The following is a 6,000-nucleotide window of genomic DNA, read 5'->3' as shown; positions in this document are numbered from 1 at the left end:
ATGGAGTTGAATAGGAGGGGTAAGGTGACCTCCTTCCTATTCTAGGAAAATGTTATATTGTGTTTCTAAACGTTTGAAAGTTATATTTGTTTTAAATTGCAAGGAGAGGTGCCTAAATTTCAGCATACGGGATGTGGCACAAATAAAGTTGTAGAGGCACATGGTACAAAGGTGGGGGGTGCAGGACACGTGGACTCTCTTGGTTGGAGCAGAGATGTCATAAGAGAGAGTATGAGCTCAGCACCAACTGGTGTAGGACCCTGGATTAGACAATGCGTTAGAGAGTTGCTGAAAGCTATAGAGTAGAGACGAGTCATTATGAGGAGGGCTGTGTAGGATGGATTGAAGAGGCCCAAAACAGACAAAGTTGGACCATTACCCAAGTCCAGGCGGGAAACAGTAAGGGCCTGGAGTGAAGTGGAAGCCTTAGAACATAAAAGAGCGATGGATAGAAGACACTTTACAGAGGCTTAATGACTGGCCGTGGTGAGGAATCAATATTGAATAAGTACTCAATGCACATAAGTGGGCTATGTGAATGAGTACTGCATGGATCAAGGAATAAGGTGGGATAGAGGCTCCAGAGTTTGAGCTTAGGTCTCTTGGAGGAGGAGAATATTTACTGAGCACCTCTATGTCCCAAGCACAGTGCTAGGCACTGGAATACAATAATGAATAAGACAGGCTTGCAGCTGCCTGCAAGGAACCTCTACAGTCTAGGCAGGGAGAGGCAAAAACAAAAGTAAACGAACAGATGTATGAATAATTGCAATTATGATGAGGGCTATGAAGGGGTCAAGCAAAGTGCCCAGACTGAGGATGACAAAGGACTTAGCTTAGATGTAGTACTTGGGGAGGACTTCCACAGGACGTGATACCTAAGAGGAGACCTGAGGAAGGAGGAGGAGCCAGACATGCAAAGATGCTCCAGGAAGCGTTCCAGGCCAAGGGCACGGTGTGCACAAGAGCCAGGGTAGGGTGGGGATGGGGCGGCCTGGGGCATGGATGCCGGTTGAGAACTGAAAGGAGACTTGCAGGATGCATGTAGGGCATGTGGTGAGGGATGAGCTTGGACTGGGAGGAAGAAGCCAGACCATACTAGGCTCTAGGGCCATGGTAACATAACCTCAAAGCCATGATCACACCTAACATAATTGACTATAATTCCTGGTCATTATCCACTATTGAGTCTATAATTCAGATACCCCTGGTTGTCTAAAAATTGTGTTTTGGTGTTGTTTGATTCAAATTCCAAACAAAATACATGTTACATTCGCTATTATATCTCCTAAGTCTTTTTTCATCTACAGCAGTCCCTACCCTCTGCCTCTTTTTCAGTCTGTTTGTTTTAATGCCATTGACTTGTTGAAGAAGTGGAGTCGATTGTCTGCAAAATGACCCACCTTCTGGGTCTGCCTCTTTGCTTCCTCGTGTTGTCATTTAATTTGTCTATCAATCTCCTATAATTCCTGTAAATGGGAAATTAGCTCTACAGACTTGATTAGATTGAGGTTCAACTTTTTTGGCAAGAATGTCATAGGCCATGATGTCCTTCGTATTGCATCATATCTGGAGACACACAGTATTTCATTGCTTATTCTTAGTGATGCTAAAACTCGTCAGTGAATTCAGGTGTTGGGAACTTGATTCCATTGTATAATTCTCCATCAATCTGTTATCTAATGGTTTTATTTTTTGATTATCTTTTCTGAATCAATTGTTTCATGAGAAATATCCCACCTTTTATTTCAAATTAATTATTTCAACCTATTCTTTTTTTAGAATTTATTTTATTGAAGTATAGTTGATTTTACAATGTTGTGTTAGTTTCTGGTGTACAGCAAAGTGATTCAATTATGCATATACATATATATATTCTTTTTCATATTCTTTTCCATTATGGTTTATTACAGGATATTGAATATAGTTCCCTGTGCTATACAGTAGGACCTTGTTGTTTATCTATTTTATATATAATAGTTTGTATTTGCTAATCCCAAACTCTTAATTTACCCCTCCCCCACCCCTTTCCCCTTTGATAACCGTAAGTTTGTTTTCTATGTCAGCGAGTCTGTTTCTGTTTTGTAGATAAGTTCTTTTAGACTCCACATATAAGTGATATCATATATTTGTCTTTCTCTGTCTAACTTACTTCACTTAGTATGCTAATCTCTAGGTCCATCCATGTTGCTGCAAATGGCATTATTTCATTCTTTTTTATGGCTGGGTAGTATTCCATTGTATATATGTAACACATCTTCTTTACCCATTCATCTGTCAATGGACATTTAGGCTGTTTCCATGCCTTGGCTATTGTGAATAGTGCATGCATCTTTTTGAATTATAGCTTTGTCCAGATATATGCCCAGGAGTGGGATTGCTGGATCATATGGCAACTCTATTTTTAGTATTTTGAGGAACTTCCATACTGTTCTCCATAGTGGCTGCACCAATTTACATTCCCGGCAGCAGTGTAGGAAGATTCCCTTTTCTCCACACCCTCTCCAGCATTTGTTATTTGTAGACTTTTTAATGATGGCCATTCTGACTGGTGTGAGGTGATACCTCACGGTAGTTTTGATTTACATTTCTCTAATAATTAGCAATGTTGAGCATCTTTTCATGCGCCTGTTGGCCATCTGTATGTCTTCTTTGGAGAAATGTCTGTTTAGGTCTTTTGCCCATTTTTTGATTGGGTTGTTTGTTTTTTTGTTGTTGAGTTGTATGAGCTGTTTGTATATTTTGAAAATTAAGCCCTTGTCAGTTGCATCATTTGCAAATATTTTCTCCCAGTCCATAGATATTTCAGCCTATTCTTGACCACTTTGAATGTTGAGGCCATACTACCTCCCTGTGCAGTTTTCATCAGAGAAGAGAGAGGTAACTGTGGGTGTTCTAGAAAAGTCTTCTTGGAAGAGCAGAAATTGGGCATTCAGCTTTTCAATTCAACTATCGTTGAATTACTACTTATTTTGGGGGCGGAGGCCAGTGACTATCTTGAAAGAAATGAGTTGGGAGGGATAAGAAGTAGGACTGGGTTGTAATAGCTTTCTGTACGCGTAGCTACGGAGCCCAAGAATCCCAATAGAAGATAATCTTTGAAAATTACGTATATTAAGAGGACCATCTCTCCCCTCTCCTTTAATCATTCCCAGTGGACATTTGCCTCTGTGTTGGATGTGAGGTGCTGATAGGTGGTGTTAAGATAGAGGGCTGATGGGCCAATCCCTATATCAGAGCTGAGCAGCACCTGTTCCCCATTCAAATCCCTGTAAGAACTGTCGGGGCCATGATCCCCCCCCTCCTCCCCCATCCAAGCAGCTGCAGCATGACCAAAGCCATTTCTTAGTAGGAGATTTTTCCATGATGAGGGCAGACGAGTTGTGACATGTGGGCCTGAAGTCCCTGCCTGGTGACAGAAACTGGAGCAGAAGGATTAAAATGACCAAACAGCAGTGGACTAGAATGACCAGGATGTTACAAATGTACGGGCATCCTTGATGGTGGCAACCATGGATAGGAATCTTGAGACTTTAAGAACCCCCAAACCACACCCTCCTAATGATGGACTGGAAGCCAGGCTGGGTCAGAATGGGAACGGTAGAGTGTGGGAAAGCAGAGTGTGCTCTGGGGAGAGGCAGCAGCTTGGCCCAGGCACTGCTGGTGATGTCCACCTGCTGGAAAGTTCACCCACAGGTGGTATGCTTGCCCGGACCTCATTGTCACCCTATGGTCCTGAAGCTCCCCTACTCTGCTGTGCTGGGAGCCGTGTGCTCAGTCTTAGCCGTAATGAGGCTGAGCCGTAATTTCTAGGTGGAGACTTCTGCTAGATGGATGGAGGTGCCAGGCTGGAGATGGGGGATGGGAAGGAAGTTGGGGCTGGCTATAGATTTAGAATACCCTGCACTGGGCAGCTCACTGGTTCTCCTGCTGTTTTAGTGAGTGTTTATGTATTTAACTATTCTTTAAGGTGTCTGTGAATATGCAATGAGATTGTGATCAAAGGGATTAGAAGAATGTTCTGTTTTGGTCAAAGCATTGGCAGAAAATTTCCAGGGAAACTTTAGGATTTAATCTTTTGACCTGGGTTGCCATAGTACGAAAACATGTTACAAGCAGGTTTGGGGTAGCATAAAGGGGCAGAACAAAATAGGAAGCAAGTGAGGGGGTCAAACCTTACAACTAAAGAGAAAATATAGAGAAGGTCTAAATTCTCTGTTTAAGGAAGACTGTATTTAAGCTATTGCAGTAGCCTGCACCGGTGACCCTGCTAAGGAAACACAGCATCAGCCTGTATTTCCTCCATTTCTCACTCCTGGACTTTGTTGCTGCTCACGTTTGTGTGGCACAGGAAAGAGGGGATAGGGTTGGGAGGGAAAGAAAAGAACATCCATCCTCTGCTCCTCAGTGCTGTGGGAAGGGCTGAAGTGAGCTCTACCTAGGACTCTGGCAGCACCCTGCAGGCGGAGAAAGGAGCTGCCACGGCAGCCACCTCCTGGGTTCCCACCCGCCCCGGGAATTAACTGAGCATAGCACGTGGGCTTGAAATTCCGAGGCCTAACACCTGATCTCAGAAGCAGACGGGTGCCTGGGCACATGAGCGAAGGGCAGAGCTGTGGGTTGCATCAGTGATGTTGTGAAATCCATTTCCCAGGCAGGCGCTCCTGCTGCAAGTGAGTGCGCTGTGCGATCCCATGAGCTTTTCAGTACTGAGCTGTGGGCAAGTCTTCTAGGGACCCATCCCACTCAAAGTGTAACCTGGGGTCAGGGGGCGGCAGAAGTTCGCTGTGGGAGGCTGAGCCTCAGACTGTGCTTTTGGAGACGGGCCTGCCCCGCTGCTGAGCAGGCAGGTTGATGGACAGGGAAAGTGGGCTCTCCTGGGCGTGGAGTCCCACAGACCACAGAAGACCCACCTACAGTCTGACGAGTGTCTGGTGGGTTGCGAGAAGGGCTTCTAGGGGGCTTCAGGGTGAACTGGGGAGTAAGAGGACATGGAACTACTTCTTATACCTTTTTTCCTGGGTAGGCTGGCAGGGAAGGGAGGTGCAATTTGGGGCCTATTTTTAGCCATGGAATTGCTGTCTGCCATACTCATGGAGGGCCAGTCTGGCTGCATAGATGACTTATATCCTTAAAAACGTGACTGAATCACCTTGGCTCCAAGTTCCCCTCCGATATCAACTTAAATGTCATTTCCATGACCCCCCCCTTTGGTTAGGTGTCCCCACCATGTGTCCCCAGCCTATGCTGTTCTTTTCAGTCATGGTGGTTTCTTTATTGCCATGCCTTTGAAGGGCAGTTGTGACAATTATGGGTGACCCTGGGTTGAATTTGGTTTTAGGCATATTTTGTTTTGTTTTATTTTCCTGGAATAACCATCTGTAGCTTTCCTGTTTTCTTATTTTCTTCTCTTCTGCCTCTCACACCTGATTCTCCCCTTGCCGCTGAGCACACTGGCCCAGCCCCCAGCCCCTTGGCCCTGATGGGATGCCATCTGGGCAGGCTGCTGGGGTGGGCATGGCTGGGGGAGGGGGCAGGAGGAAGAGGGCCTCTCTTTAGTTTCTGAATCTCTTTCCTTGGTGTTTGCCTTCAGGGACCTGACTCTTCTAAAAAAAAAAAAGGAAAGAAAGAAAAAACACCTTGCGTTGTGTGTTTAGACGCGCACGTGTGTTTTTTTCACGTTCGGGCAGAGCCGCTGCCCGACTGCAGCCTCCTCCGAGCTGCAGTCGCAGGCGGCACGGGCGGTTTTAAGCAGGGTGACTTGCTGCCGAGTGGCTGCTGTTCTGCTCCCGGGGCCATCAGTCTTGTCTTGAACGCCCGGTCCTGCTGGTCTGCCCGCTCAGGCTCATCTTTCTGGGGCAGACTTATTTACGGAGCCGCGGCAAAGGTAATCTCACTCCCTGGGCCCCGCGGCCTGGGCCCCTCTCAGCCACGCTTAAAAATAGCCTGAGACGAGAAGGAGAGCCAGGGTCTGGTTACCTCCTGCACGCACGATCTGAT

The sequence above is a fragment of the Hyperoodon ampullatus genome (assembly GCF_949752795.1).
Source record: "Hyperoodon ampullatus genome assembly, chromosome: 3".
Taxonomy (NCBI): domain Eukaryota; kingdom Metazoa; phylum Chordata; class Mammalia; order Artiodactyla; family Ziphiidae; genus Hyperoodon; species Hyperoodon ampullatus.
The sequence above is the reverse complement of the archived record's forward strand: the minus strand, read 5'-3'. Positions refer to the sequence as shown.